Genomic DNA, 26,364 nt, shown 5'->3' on the forward strand with positions numbered 1-26,364 from the left:
CTGTTCACATGAAATATAAAGAGCCCAGATGTTCATTTAGTAGTAAACTACAGATGTAACAGAAAAGTTAAATTGCTGAATTGAGCTGGAAGTGATTGTCTTCAAATAATAGTAACTGTGTGTTGCCTTTACATCCCAGTCAAATTCTACGAAGAATTAATACATTTATAACTAGTTTTGCACTAACGTGCTAAAAGCAGAACTTTGTAAGCTGTCATAACATTATTCACAGTGACATAAACTGTTGTAGTTTATCCTTTAAGCAACATAGGAATCTTATTAATTTCATTGAAAATTGCCTATGACAAATACTAAACTACCCAAGCTCTTCTTTATGTTTGCATACGCTGCAGAACTGTATTTATATATGAAGATGTAGTAGACTAAACAGAAGTCACAGCAGCCATGCCTTTGGATTACAAAAGCAAACTTGAGTTATTTGTTGTCTAATAGTAAAAGTAGTTTGCATAGTGAACATATTTACAAGAAGCATCTGAAATCCATGCTTATCACCTAAAGGTGAAATCACCTTACTCTCCCAGGTTTGTTTGAAAGCAGTGCAATTTGTTGTTGAACTACAAACAAAAATGAGTTTCTTTCTTTACCTTCACTTTTATTTCTTTTACTAATATCAATTTCTTGAGCTGTTTCAATCCTCTGGGCTTGTAAGTTTTATCAGTATTTTGAAAGAATAGTGAACTAAAATAATCATAGAATCATAGAATAGTTAGGGTTGGAAAGGACCTTAAGAACATCAAGTTCCAGCCCCCCTGCCATGGGCAGGGACACCTCACACTAAACCATATCACCCAAGGCCTCGTCCAACCTGGCCTTGAACACTGCCAGGGACGGAGCACTCACAACCTCCCTGGGCAGCCTATTCCAGTGCCTCACCACCCTTACAGTAAAGAACTTCTTCCTTATATCCAATCTAAACCTGCCTTGTTTAAGTTTTAACCCGTTACCCCTTGTCCTATCACTGAAGAGTCCCTCCCCAGCATCCCTATAGGCCCCCTTCAGACACTGGAAGGCTGCTATGAGGTCTCCAAGCAGTCTTCTCTTCTCCAGGCTGAACAACCCCAACTTTCTCAGCCTGTCTTTGTACGGGAGGTGCTCCAGTCCCCTGATCATCCTTATGGCCCTCCTCTGGACTTGTTCACACTCTTCCATGTCCTTTTTATTAATACAACTCATTGGCATGGAATCATTTTTATTTTATATGGAAGGAGCATGATTCTTATTCATTTCTGAATGCTAAAACATTCAGTTTTAAAAACAGTTACAATTGTCAGATTCATACACTATCCTTGAAAGATGTTCCATATACCCTAGAGGAAACTGTTTCTGTAAATCAACATTTCCTTTATCTCAAACATTCCCACTAAACCAATTTGAGATCCTGTTTTCAGTTTATTTTGTGATTTTGCTGGTTCTTTTTTGGCATATCTGCTATGTTAGAATAAGCATGGGTCTTGGACTGCACAAACAACTGCTTGTAGCTTGACATAATGAATATGCAAGAACTGATTAATACAATCCTTTTTTTTTGCCCAGAATCACAAAACAGGCATTTTGTCCTTAGGGTTGGAATGAAAAGTCAGTATGAAATAAATCTGACATTTCTAAACTCATTGTCTTTTAGCTGGCATCTAACATAAATTTGGAGTATCATATAACTTGAGACGGTCTCATTTTAGAACATTAAGTAGCTTTTTACAACATTCTAGTCCAGACCTCTATTTTAATTCCTTTGTAATCTCATAGATGTTGTTTCATTTATGTCAGACATTGAAAGGTAGTAAAATATTGTCTCTGTTTTCAGCTGCTACAAAGATTTGTGACCATTTAAATATTCTAGCCCATATCATGAAAGCTGTAAAAAGACTAATAGGAAAGCAATAATGTAAATAAATTTTAAAATGGACATGTTGCTTATAACATAGAATTTACATTATAAAAAAGCATTACAGGAAGAAGACAACACTCTGAAGTTATTACAATAGGTAACACAGGTTTGAAACCTAAACCTATGGCTAATCAGACCTATATATAGCATTTGCCCAAAGGAATACTGGGAAGTTAGTGCTTCTAGAAACAGTCAGATTTGGAATTTCACAGTAATTACAGTTCTTTAAAATGATGGCTGCCATAATGTTTTTAGATTTTATTTCTATAAGTACTATGTCTGAAAGTGTAATGTAGGAAATATAGTTGCCTTACTATGGTTCAATGTGATTTTAGAGAGCTCAGCAATAGAAACAGTAGAAAAATTAAGTGATTCTTACTCATTTACACTTAAGCATGAAAAAAAGGCATTGGGACAGGAGAACTAGGATCAGGACAGACATGGATCCTAAACGCTGTCAACACTGCCACTTTCAAAAATCTTAAGATACTAAACACTACTATTCAAAATAAAATATAATTATATTTAAAATGCAATAATATTAAAAAAATAAATAAGACACCAGTTTGGCTGAAGTCAGCAATAAACTGCAGCAAACCCTTACTTCTCCAACAGTTAAGTGAATGTGTACAAAATCACTGAGATATACAGAACTATTTTTTATGCTGGGATATGCTGCTGAGGAAGATTAAATCTTGGCTAACATTGGAAACAATCAGATTAGTGAGATACCAACAGAAAAAGTAGGTGACATCTAAACAGCTTCAGTGCAGTGAGTTTGATGGTACATAACTCCAGTCTCAGCAAACTGTTTTGAAGATAAGATAAAAAATTTTGGATTAAGTATGTAATTAACTGAAGTCAGCAAAGAGATCTGAATCAGAGCTGAACTTTGTTGAAAGATAAAATTACTTTATTTGTCATAACTTGAATGAACTGGAAGCTAGTTTTCAGGGAAATGGTAAGTCTGACAGAGATGAAATTTTGGTAAAGGAAACAAAAAAAAACCACACACACACACAAAAAAAAACAACAAAAAACCCCAAACAAGCAAAAAACTCCCAACCTCCCCTTCACAAGAAAAAAAAAAAAAAATCCAAAACAAGCGAAAACGAAAAACAAAGCAGAAAGACACACAACAAAAATCCAACCAACCAACCAAAGAAATAAACAAACTAAACTCAAGAGCCACAGTATGACAGCTGGAAAATATGAAGAAGTTGACGATTACTTGATTAAAGTAATTAACTGACTCAAGATTTCAGTGACATAGAGCATAGTAAAGTTGACATATCTGAAGCTTCTAAAGATGTAGTCAACATAGAAAGCTGTTGTAGATATGTCTATACAAATGTGTTGATAGTTGTGTTTCTGACAGACTTAAGTGAAAGATCTGTTGGAGAGTAACTTCATAGTGGAGAGGAAGAAGGGATACATATTATATGTATCTCTTTAGAAGGGGAAATGATCTCTAGGTCATTGACATAGAATTTTCTATGATCTTTTCGACAAAGTATTAAAAAAGACCCCAACTTTTCATATTGACTAAATTATGAAGAGTGATATATTTTAATACTTGATTTTGCTTTCTATAATCAAAATGTCAATGATACTTTTTGATAATAAATGTGAAGACTACCAGTAGGGACAAACTGATCCTACAAGAATGTAGAATTGGAACTGCCTGCTTGCACAGGCCTGACCTCTTACATAAATGTCTTCATAGATTCTTAGGGAAGAAAGCAAAGGAAAAGGTTTCAATCCCTTTAAATTTATCAAACAACTTTAAAGTTGATCAGTTTACAGCTATTGTGATTTGTTGCATCAGTTTTTTGTTTATTTTGGTAAATCTCTATTTGCTAATCTTCTTTGCGTCCCATCCTCAGAAACATTACAACAAAGATTTGCATATCTATGAGACAAAATATAATCAATAATTAAAATCAGGCCTCAAAAAAAAAAATCAACAAAGAATGTGCCTTTTCCTTTGCTGAATTTAACCATGTGTCCTGGGTTCAGCTGTAACACTTATTTTTCTCCTTCTTAGTAGCTGGCACAGTGCTTTGTTTTGGCTTTAGTCTGAGAAAAATGGTCATAACACATAGATATTTTAGTTGCTGCTAAGTAATGTTTACTCCAATCAAGGACTGCTCAGTCTCTATGCTCTGCCAGTGAGGAGGGACACAAGAAGCCAGGAGGAAGTAGAGACAAGACACCTGACCCAAACTAGACAAAGGGGTATTCCATGCTACAGCATGTCATGCCCAGTATATAAACTGGGGTGAGTCACCTGGAAGGGGCAGATAGCTGCTCCAGTCAGGCTGGGTATCATTTGGTGAGCAATTGTATTGTGCATCACTTGTGCTTTTTTTTTTTTTTCCCCTTTTAGTTTCATATTCTCTCCCTTTGTTATTTCCCTTATCATAAATATTACTGGTGGTAGTAATAGTAGTAGTTTTGTATTATACCTTAGATACTGAACTGTTTTTATCTCAACCCATAGGGTTTACATTCTTTTGATTCTCCTCCCCATCCCACCAGAAGCAGGGGCGGAAGAAAGGGGAGAATGAGCAAGCAGCTGTGTGGTTTCTAGTTACCGGCTCAGCTTTAACCACGACACCATGCCAATTAAGATTGAGGATGGACAAAAATGACTCTTGTGCTTGGAAAGCCCCACATATGCTTGTTCTGAATAGAAATTCAGAAAACTTGCAGTTTATCTGAAGCTTATCTAAAGAGAGTTTCTCTAAAGACAAGTAATGTAAATAACTGTACTAACTAAAGCTTGATAATACAGCTTGGTTTTTCAGACGTATATATTATTTCTCCTGTAAAGTCCATGTAGCACAATAACCTATTTTCTTTTTAATTTTTTTTTTTTGGTTATATCAAAATAAATTTCTTAAGCATGCCATCTTTCCCTGTCATTTTCCATGGCTTTCTTCCTCTAATCTCCAGTTTGTGGAGTTTTTATTCAGAAAATTTTCTTCAAAATGGGCAAAATAGAAAAGTAACAATTATATAACAATCCGTAACCCATATTATCCATATATGAGTCCATGCACACATATATATGGAGATGCATGTGTGTATGTATATGTGTGATCAACACATTGTTAAGTGGAAATCAGTTAAAATATGCCCAAGAAACATCAATTCAGTATTCAGGGGTTCCTTTCATAATAGTAAGTGTAGTACTATCATATTACTAACACAGAAGTATATCTTACTTAAAACTTCAAACTTAATGTGTTATTAAAAGGTAGCTATAATATTTAATAACATTAAATATTGAGATATTATTTTCTATGTATTTCTTTTTTTTTCCTCTATTCTTCTGAAAGAGTTCTTCAAATTAATTTATCTCTCCTCAGATCCAAAGGTCACTGAGCAGAACTGTCTAGATAGATGTGATTTCCTCTGTACTTTCATAATAAACTAATTTATCTTATGAATTTCACAGGTGTCTTTAAATGGGAAATGCTTCCACCCACAAGCTAAATGTTAGTTCATTTTGGACTTCTCCGTTATGAAGGTTTTCTCTTATATGTCTAAATTCTCTGATCACTAAATCACAGAAACCTTTTCAGTCTTTTCAGCAGAAGTTTAGACACAATATGAGTCATTTTTTCAAGGTTAAAACCCAAAAATAGTAAAAAGTTTTTGTTTTTGTTTTTTTTTTTTAAATATTGCTGTGGAAATAAAACTACATTTCTCATACAGATCCTGGGCAGTTGACCTGGATTATTCTGAAAGTTCACTTTAATTCTAATGCAGAAACCATCCTCTTCTACCCACTTTTTATCTTACTGCCATAACATTTTTGCTGGTGATTCTTATGTCTCACTTTCCGTCCTTGCATGATAGAAGTATGCTATGCAGTCTCTGCATACCAGAACCAGGGAATTTTCTGCAGTCACTTTCTAGTAATTTCATTGTCATGTTACTGAAAAACTGTGTGCTCAGCTACATGGCATCAAGGGAAAAAATAACTTTTGAATGTATCTCAGGAAATTATGAGATACTGTTTTTTCTCACATAAAACCTATTTTATGTGTCAAGGCTCTACATCTTAACGAAGAGTCCAGAATCCCTGTGGAGTGCATTTTTTATTTTGACAATCTTAGATATTTCCATAAGACTGTAGGAGAGTATAACATACTCGAAAGAGATATGGTAGAATCAGAAAATTGGGAGGGGGTTTGGAAGAGGGGTTGGTTTGTTTTTTTTTTTCTTTTAATCTGATCATTAGGAAGTATCAATGTTTCTGAAATCCCAGAAAAGTAGAAAAATAAATTGAAATTAAAACATATTGAAAGTAATTAAACTTATTCTACAGATACCTGATTTTGTGAAGCAGTTCTGTCTTGAGGGAACATGCTCACTATACTCTTTCTGCGAACTATGCACATCAAGAAATGCACCAAACTTGATTTAGTATTTTTCTGTTACATAAAATAAGAAATTAAACTTTGACATAAAATTAATGGGAAGAAAAAAAGAAATCATAGATTTTTATTTTTGTTGTTTTTTTTTTTTTCCTGTGAATTCTGCATCATTAGATATAAAATAGAATCATAGAAAGGTGTGAATGGGAAGGGACCTGAAAGATCACCTAATTCCAAGCCCCCTGCTATGGGCTAGGATACCTTCTACAGGACCAGGTTATGAAAAGCCCCTTCCAACCTGGCCTTGAACACTGCCAGGGATGGGGCAGCCACAACTTCTCTGGACAACCTGTGTCAGTGTCTCACCACCTTCCCAGCAAAAAATTTCCTCCTAATGGGTAATCTAATCTACCCTCTTGCAGTTTAGAGTCAATCCCCCTTGTCACTACAGGACCTTGTAAAAAGTCCCTTTCCAGATTTCTTGTAGGCCACTTTCAGGTATTAAAAGGCTGTTATAAGGTCTCCCTGGAGTCTTCTCTTCTACAGGCTGATCAAGCCCAACTCTCTCAGTGTGTCTTCCTAGGAGAGGTGCTCCAACCCCCTCAGGATCTTTGTGACCTCCTCTAGACTTGCTCCAACAGTTCCATGTCCTTCTTATGTTAGGACCTCCAGAACTGAATGAAGTACCAGCAGAGAGAAAGTAGAGCACTAGAGCAGAGTAGAGGGGGAGAATCACATCTTTCAACCATCATCACCATCATGAGATGGTTGAATTTGAGATCCTCAGGACGGTGAGAAGAGCGTGCACCAAGCTCACTGCCCTGGACTTCAAGAGAGAAGACTTTGGCCTCTTCAGGAACCTGCTTAGTAAGGTAGCATGTACCATGTACCTAGAGGGCAGGGGAGCACAAGACTGTTGATTGGTATTCAAGGATCACCTACTACAAGCTCAGGAGTGTTGCATCCCAACTAGAAGGAGTTCCGCAGCAGGAAGACCAGGGGACCTCCTTGGATGGATAAGGAGCTGCTGAGGAGAATTCAAAGGAGAAAAGCATCTTATAAAAGGTGGAAGCAAGGACAGGCGGCCTGGGAAGAATACAGGGATGCTTTCCAGGAAGCTAGGGACCAGGTTAGAAAAGTTAATACCTAGTTAGAATTAAACTTCCCTAGGGATGTGAAAGATAACAGGAAGGGATTCTACAGGTATGTAGTGAATAAAAGACAGACTAGGGACGACGTAAGCCCTCTCCAGAAGCTTTCGGGAGAACTGGCTACCCAGGATCTGGAGAAGGCTGAGGTTCTGAATGACTTCTCTTCACTGGCAAATGCTCTGACCCCACCACCCAAGTCTTGGAAGGCAGACACAGGGATTGTGAGAATGAAGACCTTGGGCCCTCTGCAGGAGAGGATCTGGTTCGAGACCATCTTAAAAATCTGAACATATACAAGTCCATGGGACCTGATGAAATCCATCCGCGGGTCCTGAACAAGCTGGCAAATGAAGTTGCTAAGCCACTGTCCATCATACTTGAAAAATCATGGCAGTCAGGTGAAGTTCCCAGCAACTGGAAAAAGGGAAATATACCCCCCATTTTCAACAAGGGGAAAATGGATGACCCAGGGAATTACAGACCAGTCAGTCTCACCTCTGTGCCTAGCAAAAGCTTGGAGAAGATTCTCCTGGAAGGCACGCTAAGGCGCAAGAAAAACAGCAAGATGTTTGGTGACAGCCAGCATAACTTCACTAAGGGGAAATCCTGCCTGACCAATTTGGTGGCCTTCTGTGATGGGGCTACGGAACTGATGGACAGGGGTAGTGCAGTTGATATCATCTACCTGAACTTGTGCAAAGCATTCGACACTGTCCTACATAACATCCTTGTCTCTAAATTAAAGAGACATCAATTTGGTGGATGGACCACTTGGTGGATAAAGAACTGGCTGGATGGCCGCACACAAAGAGCTGTCGTCAATGGCTCAGTGTCCAGCTGGAGGCCGGTAACAAGTGGTGTCCCTCAGGGATTGGTGTTCGGACTGGTCTTGTTCAACATCTTTGTCACTGACATGGACAGTGGGATTGAGTGCACCCTCAGCAAGTTTGCTGATGACACCAAGCTATGTGGTTCGGTTGACACCCTGGAGGGAAGGAATGCCATCCAGAGGGACCTTGACACGCTTGTGAGGTGGGCTGATGCCAATCTTATGAAGTTTAACAATGCCAAGTGCAAGATCCTACACCTGGGTCAGAGCAATCCCAGGCACAGTTACAAGTTGGGCAGAGAAGAGATTCAGAGCAGCCCTGTGGAGAAGGACCTGGGGGTAATGGTTGATGAGAAACTTAACACGACCCAGCAGTGTGCACTCGCAGCCCAGAAAGCCAACCATACCCTGGGCTGCGTCAAAAGGAGTGTGACCAGCAGGTTGAAGGAGGTGATCCTGCCCCTCTACTCTGCTATCATGAGACCTCACCTGGAGTATTGTGCACGGTTCTGGTGTCTTCAACATAAAAAGGACATGGAACTGTTGGAACAAGTCCAGAGGAGGGCCATGAGGATGATCAGGGGACTGGCGTACCTCCCATATGAAGACAGGCTGAGGAAGTGGGGGCCGTTCAGCCTGGAGAAGAGGTGGCTTCATGGAGACCACATAGCAGCCTTCCAGTGTCTGAAGAGAGGCTATAGGGATGCTGGGGTGGGAGTCTTCATTAGAGACTGTAGTGATAGACAAGGGGTAGTGGGTTCAAACTTAAACAGGGGAAATTTAGATTGGATATAAGGAAGAAGCTCTTTACTGTAAGGGTGGTGAGACACTGGAATGGGTTGCTCAAGGAAGTTGTGAATGCTTCATCCCTGGCGGTGTTTAAGGCCAGGTTGGACAGAGCCTTGGGTGACATGGTTTAGTGTGAGGTGTCCCTGCCCATGGCAGGGGGATTGGAACTTGATGATCTTAAGGTCCCTTCCAACCCTAACTATTTTAGGGTCCTATGAACCAGCTGTACATGCTCTTTTGCTGCAGCCAGGCTTTCTGGCTTTCTGCAGGACAAGCTTTCTGGGCTGGAATCTTGCACTGAAGCCAGCTCATGTTGAACTTTTCATCAATCAACACCCCTTGTCTTTTTCCTCATGGCTGTTCTCAATCCATTCTGCACCCTGACAGAATTTGTGTGTGGGATTGCCCCAAAACAGGTGCAGGACCCTGCATTTGGCCTTGTTGAACTTCATGAGGTTTGTGTGGGCCCACCTCTCCAGCCTGTCAGGGATTCTCTGGATGGCAACCAGTCCCTCCAGTGTATCAACCGCACCATACGGTTTGATGTCGGCAAACTTGCTGAGGGTGCATCAATACTCCCGTCCCTGTTACAAAGCATGTTTCTGGTTGTTAGCTCTGATTGGGTTCCTGGAAGTTTGACAATAAGATTAAGAGTGAATGAAAAGGTTTGAAAACATTTTTTACTCATAGTGTCTCTGACACCCTTCTATTATGCATGATCATTTTATTACATCGAGGATGTTTTATATTATAGTTATACCTGTTAGTGATGAAATACTTAAGGCTATGTCACCAATACCATTATAACTCCCCTGTTTTCATGGTTTTATGATTCAGATGTAAAATTTTACTCTCTGTTTAAATTTAGAAGACAAGGTTTCTCCATCAAAAGTTGTTTGGTTTTATTCTTTTTTGGCTTTTTCTTAACCAAGTTTGGAAACCCACCATTTGATAATTTTTGAATGGAATAATCTACCAAAATACAAAAAAAAAGCACAATTCGTTGTATATTTTTGTGTTCATATAGTTAAACTTCCCCAACATGATAAATAACCGGATGAATAAAGTTCTGATTTTTGTTTGGCGTATAGCGATGTAATGTAGCTCTGAAAGTGCAGAAAGTGTTACATAAAACATTCAATTGCTAAGTGCAGTGCTACAAACTGCATTTTTTTATTCAGTTTGTACCATTTTAAATTGTTCCCTCTCGTGACTTTAAACAGTTTAAAAGCCTGAATAGCTCAAATCACTGCTTTTGGCTTTTGGTCACTTTTTAAGCCTCTGCTATAAACGGCATCTTTTTTAATCAAGCTCAGGGAGATTTAGTTTGTATGCATATTTATTTACTCTTAATAAATAAATAAATACCCCTTAATAGGTAATTTTTACTGCACATCTCATTAAGACATTGTAAGGTTTCAGATCTCTGTCATTATAGAGACATAGGCTCCACAAAAAGAGAAAAAAAGAAAACAAAACAAAAAACAACACACACACACAAAAAAAAAAAGAGAAGTAAAAAGGTACCACATCTCAGATTTTCAGCAGACAGCAGTAGTTTCTATCTTGTTCCTAGGAATTCCTTCAGTATCAAACTTTAATTTATAACAATTAGGAATAGTACATGTGTTTTAGGAGACCATTAAAAGTTTGTAATGATGTGTCAGTTAAAACATTCTTTTTCTGAAACCTGTTGTTGCTGTAGGTGTTACTGAAGTTTAGTAGTGGAGGTTATTCCTGTTATTAGTACAACAGAGTTTTACAAACAGAGTAAATGTAACTTATGACAATATAAAACCAAACATATTACACTACTTTGCTGAAATGAATAATATTTTATTTGGAAAAATTCCACAATTATGAATAGAGTGGCTCAAGAGCTTTACTTTCAGGTCTTAAAGCTCCCTCTAGACAAAGAAATTCACAGCCAGCATAGCATTTTAACTATTAACCACTTCTCATAAAACTGATTCTTTTATTGTAGTTAAACAATTATGAATGCATGCATGCATATCTATATGTGTTTCAAGATTTTTTGCCTTTACAGGCAAATTTACAAATGCTTTAGAAAGCTGTTCCGGTCCCAGCGAGAGAAATAATTTCATTAATTTGAATGAGATACTTATATTCTCAAACACCTGCTGTGTTTGAGGAGCTGTTTTCAAAACAGGGCTGCTGCAAGCATGTCATAATTACACACATGTAAAGCAAACTGCCCAGCAGTTGCTTTCACTAAACCACATGCAGCCTGCACTGAAGGTCCAGCTGACTGAGTTCTTAAATTTGAGAAATCTAGTTTCTGGATATGTGAAGCATATCACAAATGCGTAGAGGAAAATTTCTACATTCTGTGTAAGTTTAGTCATGTTTATTTTCTCCCCAGGTAAAATTGCAGAAGAGACAAGCCATGCCCTACCCTCCCCTAGAAGGAGGCAGGAGTTTCAAGTATAGGAATTGACAGACATCTTTGAATAGTTCTGTACTGGTTGTTTTTATGTGCTGTACAGAAGAATTAGGATCCTGTTGCAGAGTGGTTAAATGATGTAGATGTCTACAATCTTTACATTAAGCCTTACAGAGATGCTCAACTGTTCGTGGAGTTAGATCTCCACAGGCCTAAAGCAGGTCAAAATCCAGCATTAAGAAAGAATCCAAACTTCCAATAAAGCATACAAGATTTTATTATGTTCCTCATTAAATTTTTCAGATCTTCAGCTTTCAATAGTTCTCAAGTAATAATATGTGATGTGAAGAAGAAAGAGGCTACACTTAACTCTGTAACCATTGACATACCATGTTCTGCAATAGTAATTTGTGGATACCAGGTAAACTAGTAATAAATAGAATAGAATAATAAAATAATGCTTTGATTTCTGTGCATTGACTTCACCATCCATCTTGCATGGAATTTTATAAAAGCATCCATAATCGTTGTGGTTCATGCAGTTAGTTGTAGTGTATCGCTTTGATTAAGACAATGTTTAATTTCTGAATGCAGCTTCATCACTCTTTTACAAAACATTTAATAACATTTTTGTTTGTTGGAAACAGGTGATATGACTACTACATTTTCTAAAATCTGGAGTCTCCTCTTAATTGTTCAGTAGTTGATTGTCAGACCACAAAGTATTCAAAATTTGCAATAAAATTTCACATTCCATGAACTATTTAAGACTAAATCTTTCTAGTCTCGACAATTACTTAAGTGTTCCTTAGTATATAAATAGTGCTTTTTGAAAACTAAAAGAGTTATACATTGAATAAAGAATACTTTTCAACATGATTAAAGGCATATTTTGTCTTTGTAGCTTTTACTTATGATGAACAAATGCACCCTTAAGGGGTTCTAGAAATTAAAAGTTAGAAAAGTCTTTAAAGACTTGTGGTGTATTGGAAGACCTTTCTCAAAATCTTAACAAGGTATCTTGGCTAGCTCTATAAATAGACACCATGTGATCTTTTGCAGTTATTACAAACACATGTACTACTGTCTTATTGTTGTCTCTTTAGCTGTTCCCTTGTTTCCGGAAACCTGGGAACTACTTTGTAGCTTCTTAAAAAAGAAAACAAAACACAAAAACCTTCTTGTCTATATTTCGATCTGCATCAAATTCTGTATTTTTCATTAAAATTTATACCTATTTTCTCACAAGAACAAGAAAAAAAACAGAGGATGGTTTCTCTGATGTCGACTCACCAGAAGCAGCCTCACTGGGATACACAAAATGAAGTACTCTGGTGGCTATTATTTGTCTTTCAAGCAAGTAAGATCAATCACATGATACTATTGTGCTTTCAATTCCTAGCCATAACAGTAAAGTCCCTACTGACAGATGCTCACTGTGGTGACAGACTTTGGAGTAATGCATCAAATGTTCCTTTTTATGTTTTGTTCCTTTTTTGTTCTATTTGGTATGGAGATAGAACCTTCCTACATGATATTTCAACCACTGGTGTCTACAGTCTGCAGTTTTCAGGTTTGTTTCCTTCACTGATCTTAATGACTGGGCAAAAAATAACTCTTGCGGTGTCTAACTGTATTCTTAAAGTTTGGACTTTACATTTGTCTGTCATTAGTAAAGTCCTCAGGGATAATACCAATGAGTTGTATTGAGAAGTGGTACTAATTCACGATTATAGGGACTACATACACGTATGTGTACATGTTGCAGAATGACTCTAAGAGCAGGACCATAGAGTTCTGGAGGACTGTGCAAGCAAGGCAGGGGGTGGCCCCCACAGGTGGCCGGAGACCGGACCTGGGAGGAGAATGTGGAGGAAGCTGTGGGGGCTAACCAATACTGTTATGCCAAGAAGGAGTGGCTGAATACCACTCCTATATATGTGTGAACTGCGTCACAAATAAAGTAGAAGTTGCTTATCACCCATATTGGGTTGGCCTGTCTGCTTCTCCTCACCGCTTACAAATGGCGCCCGAACAGGGACGCGGACTACAGGGCCCTGGTCGCTGGGGACCCGGATTACAGGGCCCCGACTAGCGGGGACCCGGATTACAGTGCCCCGACTAGCGGAGACCTGGGATACAGGGCCCCGACTAGCGGGGACCCGGGATACAGGGCCCCGACTAGCGGGGACCCGGATACAGGGCCCCGGTTTAACGGGGACCCGTGATACAGGGTCCCGGTCGACGGGGACCCGGAACGGCGAGTGAGCGGTGCCGGCGGCAGCGGCCGGGAAGCACGGGCAATGCTGCTGCGGTGGCGTGACGGACCCGGGTGCTTGGACCAACCGAAAAAAGGATCCGCCGCTGGGGTGAACCAGACACTGCTGCGTCGGGAGGCCGATCCGGAGACCGAGGTTACAGGACGACCCAGAAGAAGACGATCTGGAAAAGGCTGGCCATGAAAATGGACCGAGAGGTAGCCCTGGGCTTATTACAGTGCTTCTTATAAAAGCGGGGAACTGAGCCCTGAACTTTTAACAGTGCTTTTTATAAAAGCGGGGAATTGAGCCTGAGACTCTAAAGCAGCTAGCAGGTCTAGTGTCTAGGGAAGGCTAAGAGATTTTTTTTGCAGATCCTAATATTTGAGGAGAGCGAGTGGCGAAAGTTTGGTGATGAACTATTTGACTTGGTGCTTAATGATTATAAAAAGGCAAAGAAACTCGGTAAACCACGGAGGGAAGTAATGAACTGTATAAAAAGATACAAGGCAGAAAAGAAAACGGCCGCGGTAGCAACGGAGAAACTAGGAACAGACGTCCCCGGTCGGTTGAAACCGGGGGAAGATTACTGGAGCCAAGGCTCCAGCTGAAGCGCTTACAGTGATTTGGCATATTATGATTGGATACATGTTTTGAAGACCCTTAGTGACTAACATATAATTGGTTAAACACAGGTGTGAGAACTCAACCTTGAAAGCTTGCCAACAGTCCACAGTTCTCATTAACTTGGTGAATTCCAGCCTCTTATCTTGCTTGCTTAAGCTTCTTCAGGCCTCTCATGGCCTTGCTGTATCTTTCAGGGCTATTCAAAGTTTATGTACCGCTTATACATTCTCCTGTGAGAACACTGTCTCCACATCTTCCCCCTTTATGTTTTATATATGGTTTGGGTGGCCCTACCTGAGCAGGGGGTATGGGCTAGATTATATCTCCAACATATGCCAACTACAGGCTGCTGGGCCTGCCTTTTTTTTCTGCTGTGTGGCTCTCTGACAACAGGCTGTATAGCTCTCTGATCTTTCACATCAAGGTCTGGCATGGCATGTGTCCCCACCGCTCCACGCCTGCTGGGTTGCAGCCAGCAGCGGAGCTAAGGGTTCTTCTTGGTGGCAAACACAGAAGCCAACCCAGTCTTGCCCTTGATTGTGGTAGCAGGCACTTGGTCAGCCTCAGTCCTTGCACCTTGTTGTCAATGCAGAGTTTCACCTGCTTCATCCAGTAACAAGTCGCTACTACAGCAAGGCACACACAAATTTACATTAGCAGAGTAACTATTACAGGGTGCAGCAGCATGTCGAAGATGCTGGTGGCAGTGAAGGACTAGCCAAAGAAATTTCTTACCAGTGGAATTCTCCCCCCCTCTTAAATTTGTTCCATCACCTGCTTTATAACACTACCATTGTATTAAAATTTTTCTAGCTTTTGCCTTAGCATTTTCTAGCAGCTACTGCAAATTTCCATACTCTAACATCTCTTTTACAAGTGACAAATCTATACAATACAAGGTGCAGTTTCTTATTAGCAACTAGCTAGTAAATACAGGTGGTTTTATACACAAAATCACAACCTCTAATAATAGCTACTTTACAAGCGCACATATTCAGGATGTTACTTTTCAGTTGCCCCCAAGTGATGTTTTGCAGTCATTCGTTTTCCTCTTCCTCTATCTCAGTCTGCTTGGGGTAATCACGGTCAGCTCCTGTAGCTGAGGCATCAGGTTTTTCCATTCGTCTGTCCAGCTCATGGCAAGGCTTGACAAACTTTGCAGGCAGTCACCATGGACCTGTAGGCAGGAGGACACAAATACAACCCCTCCCCCAGGTTATCAGTTCTTCAGTTCTTGAGAAGTAGACAGGTTAGACAGGTTAAGTGCAGCATCATTACTCTCTCTCCCCCCCCCCTTTCTTTTTTTTTTCAGTCCCTACAAAAGCCATCATTACTCCCACTACAGTCCCACGTATAGAACGTGGCACAAGGACCCTGTGGAGACTAACAGCAAACCAGCTCCGAGAAGCATCATTGCAGTGGGAGGTGGCAGGCTCAACCTTAGCAGGCATCCCCGCAGAGGCTCTGCCTCCCCCACATTATATGAGGCTTGGGCTTTTATACTGACCAAAACGCACACTCATTCCAACACAGGTGGCCAGCTTGTGCTGGAAGAAGTGGCCAGGAGTATCTACAGAGGTCTCCAAGTGTTGATAGAAACCTGGACATACTTATATTTACCAACTTCTAGTACATGAGTATCACAGAGAAACTGTATGGGCTCCCCCTGTCAATTGCAAGAAAAAATCATAACATATACAGCTTGAGTATAAGAGGATTTTAACGCATACGTGGTCACTGTTTGTCAGGCCTCCTTAACTATTTTGAGATCAAGAGCTTCCCACTCTTTAGCCCCCCGCTGTGTAGTAAACACAGGATACGAAAAGATGCCCATTGCAGAAAATTCCCCAGTAATGTTCCCATCCTTGGTTACCCATTGTTACAACTGAGCGTCTCCAGGGCCAGTAAGTCTGAGCAGACCGACCCGGGAGACGAAGAGTCAGGGTCTGGAAGCAGAGGATATAAATCTGGCTCGGATTCCGGGGATTCGGGGGCTGATCCTGCGCCGAACTCGGGGTCTCCGTTGCTCGCAGCTGTGTCTTTCTTATCAGATGTATCTCGTTCGGTATGTAGCAATCTGCAGACCTGGCTCCTCCGTGACCGAGTTAAAAATTTTTTCACTCTAGGGCATAGTGAGTTGGAGAGGCTCACGGTTCCTTTAAATCTCCCGCTAGCGCATGATCCCTATTTTCTACTGCGTGCTTCAAAGTGGCGCTGCAATCGATCCGGCGCCGAGGCACTGCCCTCTTTCTTTCGGATTCCTCGACATTTATCATGCGTATACCTTCTAATATACTTTCTCTGTCCTTTTCAAAGTCCCTACTTTGGAACTGGGGTGGTGGGGGAGCAGGGGGTTACACCTCCTCTGCGGCACCTTCTGATGGAGGGGGAGAAAAGGAAGTGGGGGGTGGGAAACCCTGTGCTCCCGCGAGCTGGGGGGGGGAACGAGTTGTAATCTTCCCCCGGTTTCAGCCAACTGGGGACGTCTGTTCCTAGTTTCTCCGTTGCTACCGCGGCAGTTTTCTTTTCTGCCTTGTATCTTTTTATACAGTTCATTACTTCCCTCCGTGGTTTACCGAGTTTCTTTGCCTTTTTATAATCATTAAGCACTGAGTCAAATAGTTCATCACCAAACTTTTGCCACTCACTCTCCTCAAATATTGTATTAGGATCTGCAAAAAAATCCCTTAGCCTTCCCTACAGCCACTAGACCTGCTAGCTGCTTTAAAGTCTCAGGCTCAATTCCGCGCTTTTATAAAAAGCACTGTAAAAAGTTCAGGGCTACCTCTCGGTCCATTTTCATGGCCAGTCTTTTCCGGATCGTCTTCTTCTGGATCGTCCTGTAACCTCGGTCTCCGGATTGGCGTCCCGGCGCAGCAGTGTCTGGTTCGCCCCAGCGGCGGATTCCTTTCGGTTAGTCCAAGCACCGGGGTCCATCACGCCACCGCAGCAGCATTGCCTGCGCTTTCCTGCCGCTGCCGCCAGCACCGCTCACTTGCTGTTCCGGGTCCTCGTTAGCCAGGGCCCTGTATCCCGGGTCCCCGTCGACCGGGGCCCTGTATCCGGGTCCCCGCTGACCGGGGCCCTGTATCCGGGTCCCCGTTAGTCGGTGCCCTGTATCCCGGGTCCCCCCTAGTCGGGGCCCTGTATCCCGGGTCCCCGCTAGTCGGGGCCCTGTATCCGGGTCCCCGTCGACCGGGGCCCTGTATCCGGGTCCCCGTCGACCAGGGCCCTGTATCCGGGTCCCCACTAACCAGGGCCCTGTATTCCGGGTCCCCGCTAGTCGGGGCCCTGTAATCCGGGTCCCCAGCGACCAGGGCCCTGTAGTCCGCGTCCCTGTTCGAGCGCCATTTGTAAGCAGGCAGGGGAAGCAGACAGGCCAACCCAATATGGGTGATAAGCAGCTTCTACTTCATTTGTGACGCAGTTCACACATATATAGGAGTGGTATTCAGCCACTCCTTCTTGTCACAACAGTATTAGTTAGCCCCCCACAGCTTCCTCCACATTCTCCTCCCAGGTCCAGTCTCTGGTTACCTGTGGGGGCCACCCCCTGCCTTGCTTGCACAGTCCTCCAGAACTCTATGGTTCTGCTCTTAGAGTCATTCTGCAACAAAGGAGCAGCTAATTTATTCAGGTCTTTGTATAGAGTTGATTGCCCTAAATTATGCACAAGATATCTCCTAAGTATCAGAAGTATGTACCAAAGGCTCTCTATGTAACCATTCCCACATTCACAGGAGCCTTTTCTACCTGTTATTCACAAGGATTCATTGGGATGCAGTCTGGCCATTTCTGCAGCAGGATTCCCAAGGCAGTTGCTGGGCTTCCCAAATTCACCAGCCATAATGTTAGTCAAAACACACATACATATAAATAGAGTGGGGGCAAAAGAGAAGCTGTTTCCACCTGGACAGCTCCTGCAGTAGTCAGACCATGCTTTGTAGTGAAGGCTGCTACAGCTCAAGCAACCCTCTTGTCTCAGCTTTTTTGTCTCCAGTCAGCACCTAGTCTCTCCTCCAGAGATCCTCACTGTGAAGGGAGCGCCTGAACAGCTCTGACAATTGGTGAGTGCATCAGGTGTGCCTATGGCCCATATACGCAGCTATACCAGAACTACCACCACAAAACAAATTTTAATTACAGTGACAGTAGTAAGACAAGGTAACAATAAGACTACTTTTTCCACACTGCAGCTGAAACATGAGGTGAAATGTGTTTGGAGGATTTCTCTTCTCCCATGATGTTCCTGCTCCTGTGGCACAATTAAAACATCAAGAAAAATCAGTATCAAGCACAGATTATTGATGAAATTCTGTTCAATTTTGGTGGTGGAACATGCAAAGAGATGCATGCCAGGACTATGAATAAGAGACTTAAGCAAAATATTCTTTTTGTTTCCACAGTAATGATTGCTACAAATTCAGATAGATTACATCTAGACAATCCTGACATGCATTATAATCTTATCAAACTCTATTGTGCTTTTGTAGAACAGTCATAATATTGCAATGAATCTTATATCCTGAAGGTCATATTTGTAAAACATTATATGAAGATTTAATGTAAAACAAACTTGACAACAAATGTTCCTAAATGCAAACTGCTTAAAAGTGATTGATTATATAAGATTTCTGTACAGCCATAGAAAAGAAGTGAATCGTCATTTATTGAGGGGAAGTTATATTTTCAAATATATCTAATATTTAAAATAAACCAGAGCATTACCTGTAATTTTTTCCAGCTGTCTGTCAGGTTTTTGTCTGTTAATTCTCAAACAACTTGTAATTATAATAATTTGGTTTTCATACAACTGAAGTTACCTACATAAAGAACCACTAAAGATATAAAACAGTGGTAGGAAAACCTTACATGACGATCAAATTAATGTGGGTGTTATAGTGATATCATTTACAAAAGTATTCATAAATAAAAAATATCTACCCTTCTTTTTTTAAGCAGGAGTAGTCACAAACTGGTAAAGCCATTTTCCGTAAGTGCAAAAATGACAAGAGCCCATTTTTGAAGAAAATAATGCTAGTTTGCTCCTTCCAAAATAAGAACTTTACAAGCTTAGCTGGGTAGGCAATGTTGCATGCTTTATTTTTCATCTTCTGGAATGGTTATCAGAAAAGTATCATTTGCAGTATAGTGATTTTTACTGCACCTACAGCAAAAAAAAGTTCATATTTTAAATGGAGCTCCACAAAATTCAGAGAAATTAAGCGAGTTTGAGAAATGTAATTGTAATGGAATTTTGTTACTTAGGAACTCCTGAGTATAGGACCAACTTCCTAAAATGCCTATCTGCATCCTAAAATGCCTGAATACACCCATGAATACTTCCTCAGTAAAAACTCTCTCTCAGTGTAAAAAAGTAATAAAGATTTCTAGGGAAAGATTTACTAAGAAATAGATATGTTTACTTCACTTAAATTAGTTATCTGTATAGGTATCAACAAACGATGTTTAGATTCAAACTATGCAAGAGCCTATATTTTTGCTACTAATATTCCCCATGATATGAAGGACTGCCTATGGGCTGCTCAAAATAACTCCACCTTTTACAGGACTCCCATGTTTTGATATATTGTTTGGAAACTGCCCACTGCTTTGGTGCATGGCTCTCCAGAGAGTGTCACTGTCTCTTTGCAATAAATACTTACTGGTCTACAGAATAAGTGAAAGGTAACACTTGAATAACTGCATAATTATCTGGACTATGCTGGCTTTTTTCCTTATTTAAAATATATATGAAGTGTCTACTTGAGCAAAGAGTGAAAGAACAGTGATGCTCCTTTGAAAATGTGGTCGTTGCTGAAAACATACTTACAGTCTTTCTCCCCAGGCTGCTGGTACCTTTGCATCACCCTTGCTGGTGTCAGCCATCTTAAGTCTCTCCTACAAGAAAGGATGAGACTTCCTCCGTAACTCCCATTTCCACAACACTGTATTCTCTGAGTTTCTAGCACATTTTGCATTAAGAATACTTTGTTAAAATAACTATGGGATACGGGAGATTCAAAAACAAGACACAACTTGTATTACATACCCCTCAGCACCATAAGTAGTAAACCTTTATGTCCTCTTTTATCTTTACAGGAAATCTAACTCAGAGCCAGGGGTTTCAAAAGACAGAAAACTGTCTTCTGCCTGACTCCTTTTTATCTCCTCCTTACTCCTTAGTCTGAGTACAGTACAAATATCAGTGAGTTGTCAAGCAAGTCAAAATGATTCTTGCTTCTGGAAAGTATGAACCAGGCTGGGTGTCTGAGATCGAAATAAACCATTAAACTTTTTCTGCAAGATACTCTATTCCAAAGAGATATGAGAGTTTGCAACAGGGAACGTTGCTCCAAGGCACAGCCATTTTCATGAATAAGTACCTCTGAGAGAAATCATCCAACAGGAATTCGAGGAAGGTGCTAGTGCTCTGTGGTTCCTGAGGGGTAATAAGAAGAGGCTTTAAATCAGAAATAGGCCTAGAGTTAGAAGAGGTTATGGGGAGGTGGGGTGGTGAGGAAGAGAAAGGCAAGGGAAGGGAAAGGAAAGAAAGGGTTTTAGGGTTTCTGTTCATTTTCAAGAACAAAGACTCTTAACAACCCATGGAATTTGAGCAATGCTTCCTGTCCTAGAGGAAAGGTTTATACTCTGCTTTCTCCACAACCTATATAAGGTTAACGTGTATAAAAGTAGAAAAATTTTTCTTCTCAAAAAGAAATGAGGATTTGAGGGACTTCAGAACTTTAACTCTTAAGTAATATATAAAAAAAAAAAATTGGAACTGGAATGAGCAAACTAATGGTGAGTACTTAAAAGACGGCAGAATACAGATGTAAAGGTTAATTAGGAATTTTGGGCAGAACTCCCATTTGGGCAGAACAGTGAAACAGAAGATGTTGAGGTGATGTTCTGCTTATTTTCAGGCCTAATAGCAGTGTGGAGATAAAGCTTTAATCTACAATTGAAGAAGAAGTGAGTAGTCTATATATTCTGGATATAGAATAGCCAGGCTCCTAGAGGAGGAAGGAACTGGGTAAACATAAGGCTATAAACTTATGTAAACCAACCTGCATGAGCTCCACTCAATCACATTAGCAGGAATTAATCAATAAGTATTACTGAAAGCACAATTCCTGTCCCTCATCAACAGTAGAATCAATTCAGAAAAAGTATGAAATATTTAGATCCTGTCTCTATTTTTCCCCCAATTAGGCTTTTGAATCTAACTCTTACCATTAAGGGAATTGTTTTCTCTTAGTGTTTTCTTTTAATTTCTTCAGCATATTTGTTTTTTATATATTTGCTACATTCTGGCACCTATAGCAGGAGCAGTTCCTGTCCTGTAGTAGGACTGATTCTTTCTGCTGAAGTCAACTGTAATTTGACTCCAGAAAGAAAAAGATCTGGACCTATTTGTTGCTTATATGAGCTACAGAACAGGGAAAATTCAATATCCTGGTAACATAGACTTTTATATTTTTTCTTTTCATGCTGAAACCTCTAAAATCTCTTTCAGAAGTCTTGCCAGACTGCTGAAATGTCATCAAAATATATGCCAGATGGTCATATTCTCAAGAGGATTTTCCCAAACTTACTTACCTCAGGGAGCAAAGACCCTTATGTCTTGCACTTCACAGTTGAAGAGGATTTAGTTAAGAGGATATAAATACCAGCATCGGTCCCTAAAGTGAATCTGACTCTTGAATAATGTACTAAATGTCTTATCCATGAGCTATAGAGGTGAGTGAAAAAAATGAATCGCTGAAGAGAATGAAGATTTAGTAATAATGTTTCTGGATATAAATTTTTAAAATCCAAATCTAGAAATAACCTAAAGTTGTTAATACGAAAGTGTTTATTTTTCTGGTCTAGAAGCCAGATGTATTTTTTTTTAATTTTCAGGAATCTTATAGAGAATGATGGCATTGTGAGAGTATGAATTCTGTAATTTGGGAAATAGAGAAACTGGTTATACTGAGCTTAGTGTAATATGAGATTCTAAATTAATGGAGATATTCAGTAACTGGCTCAGGCACCTATGTGGACAAATGTCCAAAGTACATTCTCAGTCTTCCCAGAGATTATGCATTTTCCCGTGTTATATATTCAATGTGACTTTTTTTTCAAGGTCATGTTTCTTTTTATCAATGGCTAACAATGTAAGATCAGTATATCTGCAAATGGTGTGGCAAAAAGCAACCAAATATTTAATTAGCATAAATCTACATGTACACCAGTTTATGGTGGGAAGGACTAAGCGTCAGTTCTTCAGTGTAGAGAAAACAACAATTTGTAATCCTCTCCTGCTCCTGAGATAAACTATGAATGGAATTATAGCACACTTTTCCTATTGAGATGTTTCAATATTTGCAGTTTTAGTCTTGATCTGGTCATTATGCCCCTTACTAAAGCCAAAGCACTGCTGGCTAGTTTCCTGTTGATGCATTGTGGAGTAAGAAAATACATCAGGAGAGACTTTTTCCCCCAGGACCCTGTGAAAAGAAGGAGTAAGGAGCACCTGAACCAATGTATTTCAGAAGCTTTCTCTTCTTTCTCACTTTTTTGTCTTCTAAGAAGTAGGTGCATAGCACTTTTCCATGCCCTGGTCAGGGAAGTATATACTGCAGTTTGTAGTGGTTCCTAGGAGGTGAAATAATTCTAGAGAAGATTCCTAGTTAAAAAAAAAAAAAAATCCTTATAGACAAGTGGAGGTTATTCTGCTAGGTCTGAATTATTGTGGCATTAATATAAGAAAAGTTCAGAGGATATCTGGAACTAGATGATCTTAAGGTCCTTTCCAACCCTAACTATTCTATGATTCTACGATTCTATTATATAGTTAATTCTTGTCTGTGTGCTGAAGACAGACAAATGGTAGAAAATTCTCAGGCTATTTTTATTGGAAGAGGCTCTGTATTAATTTCACTAATGATTTTTACATGAACTCTGCTGATTTATCAGCTAGCCGCTCATCCTAGAGCTACCAAAAATGTCTGTGAACAAATGAAAGAACACTAGGACTGGATTTTTCAATTGTGCTGCTTTGTCCATTCTTAAACTCTACTTTAAGTCCAAGCATTGCACACAAAAAATCACAGAACCTGGAAGAGACACTAGAGTTGGTGTATTTGCAAATGGGATGAAAGCAAACAATAACACCTTAAATCAGGTTATCAGAACACACATACATTTAACAAAAATAGATTCAAATATTTCACACATTTCAAGAGTTTAAGTCTAAAGGATAACAGAACTACCAGCAGTAAACAACATAGGCTTAGAAACAACAAATTGAAGTATATTTTGTCTAAAGGACTTCCAAAATTAAAGAACACAAAGAATACAGTGTCATACACAGAGACTTTAATGAAATTTAACAACATATATCTCATTTCTTTCATAGATAAATACATTTAAATAGGTTAGTATACCTGCCTTATCAGATGGTTTTAAAATCAGTCGAGTGACCATGAAGAGAGGAGTGATAGTTAGGACAATATTAAGGTCATTGGAAAGGCTTGTGGATCAGTGTCAAGCAAACATCTTCACCTAGAAAATAAACTGAATATATTTAAAAATAATTCTGTTGGAAAGAGAGCTATTTAAATATTACCTTTTGCTGTTAGTTTTACTGAAGAACTGATAAAAAAAACGATTTAAGAGCAAGGTAAAATCCCATGATTAAGCCTACAGGGTTACGGCCTCACTATAGAAAATCAAATTATGTTTGGTATAATAAAACATTTTTATGTATAATAAGAGCTATGAAGTTTCTAAGTTGGGGGGTGAGGGGAAAGCTATCAGAAGGAGCAGTTTTGCAGTGAACGGTAATAATATGTTTTACTTAAAACCCAAATCCAACCAGTAAAGTAGTCTCCATAGGACAGCTTTTTTATTTAACAGAGCCACATGACAAAAGTTCTGATGAAAAAGGGACACTTGGCAGTTAATATTGATAAGCTTTAGCATGTGATCTTGATTATCCACATAATAAGATAACGTACACTAAGCAAAAAACAAACAAGCTTTCTCCTTCAGTTAACTATTTCACTAATTTTCATGTCAGACACTACTGACACCAGAAGGTCCCAAAGACATTATAAAAGCAAGAAATGTATACATTATAGACATGTAGCGACATCAAATTAACTTTGTTTAAAAAGACTATTCCTTTTAATCATGAGTAAAATTTAATTTAAACTTAATTTTCTTGATGTTGGTAAGGGAAATACTATAGAAAATCCATTATTGAAGGTCACTGTCATTCAGAATTTATTCTATTTTTCCTTCAAAGGTATGTCAGTTTGGCTCCTAAAGGGGCATCTTGGAAAAGATGGTTTCCAAGCATACTAATTCTGTATCCTCACAGGGACTTGACTAAGTGAAGTTTCTCACAGGGAGGGGCTAAACACAAAGTTTACCCAGGACAGGTCAGAGCCTGTCAATGTAAAGCAGATTTAAAAAGCAGTGCAGTGTTTCAGCATTGTACTGAGCTGTGGCTTGTTTAGCTAATGTAGGGCTCAGTATAAACTCCTGTAGGGACTCTGAAATCAAGTACCGGGTTTCCTGCCCTAGGAGCTAATCCATTGGCTTTGAGCATGTCTTTAGGAAACACTTCATATGAGAATATTGATCCATCTATCCTTTTTTCTTTTTTTCTGAGGATTGCAATTTACTTTCACAAAGTTACCATAAAAACATAAGACTCATAGAAGGTTGAAAGGGGCCTCAAGGATCACCTTGTCCAAATTTTCTTGGCAAAAGCACAATCTAGACAATATGTCCCAGCATCTGTCCATCTGAATCCTAAGTGTCCAGTGTTGGGGAATCCACCACTTGGAAATTATCATTTGGTAATTATAATAAACACTTGGGGAATCACCCCTGAGAGATTAATCCAAAGGCTGATTGTTCTCACTATGAAAAATTTTCCTTTTGTTTTCAGCTGAAAACTCCCTAGGATTAACTTGTACCCTTTTACCCTTGTCTTTTCTACATGATTCCTTGTAAAAAGGGAGTCTCCAACTTTTTTATAACCACCCTTTAAATACTGGACCGTGGTGATAAGGTCTTCCCTGAGCCTTCTTTTTTTCAAGACTGAACAAACCCAGTTCTTAGCCTTTCCTCATATGGCAGACTTCCCAGTCCTTTGATCATCTTTGTAGCCCTTCTTTGGACTCCCTTCAGCCTCTCCTCATCTTTTTTGTATAGGAGGGACAAAACTGAACACAGTATTCCAGGTGTAGCCTGGCAAACAATGAGAAGAGTGGGATAATGACTTATTTATCTCTGCTGGCAATGCCCTCATTGATGTTTCCCAGCATCCTGTTGGCTTTCTTTGCTGCAGGTGCACACGTTAACTCCTATTGAGCTTGCTGTCGACTAGGACGCCCACATCCCTTTCTACAGAGATGAATCCCAGCCAAGTAGGTTGCAGCCTGTGCTTCATTTCTGGATTGTGCTTAGCCAGATGCAAGATCATTCACTTGACTTTGCTGAACTTCAGAAAGCTCTTGTCAGCTCACTGTTCCATCCTAAGCAGGTCATCTTGCAGGGTGACTGCCTTCCAAGGTGTCCACTTCCTCACTCACTTTGGTATCACTGGTAAATTTTATCAGTCTACACTTGGTTCTGCTTTGCAGATCACTCTTGAAGATATTTGTTGTGTTTTAACCCCAGCCTGCAGGTAACTACCAAGCAGCCACAACCCACTCCTCCCACAAGTGGGAGGGAGAGGAGAATCAGAAAAAATGAAAACGCATGAGAAAAAAACAGTTAAATAATGGAAATAAAGAATAAGATAACAACAACAAAAACAACAACAATAATAATTAATATGGATGCATGCATTTTTTTGTCATCTGCCATGTAAAAATACTGTTAAACTACAAAGACGTAGCATAAATAAAGCTGACTTTTCTCAATATTATTTTAACCCCTTTAGTAATAAACACAATTTTTTTCTGAGATTAGTTGTGACTGCTTTATTTTACAGCTGTCTTGTACATT

This window comes from Pezoporus flaviventris, unplaced genomic scaffold (genome assembly GCF_033815535.1).
Source record: "Pezoporus flaviventris isolate CSIRO_AGI_PZ_B2104156 unplaced genomic scaffold, CSIRO_AGI_Pfla_v1 ptg000130l, whole genome shotgun sequence".
Lineage (NCBI taxonomy): Eukaryota > Metazoa > Chordata > Aves > Psittaciformes > Psittacidae > Pezoporus > Pezoporus flaviventris.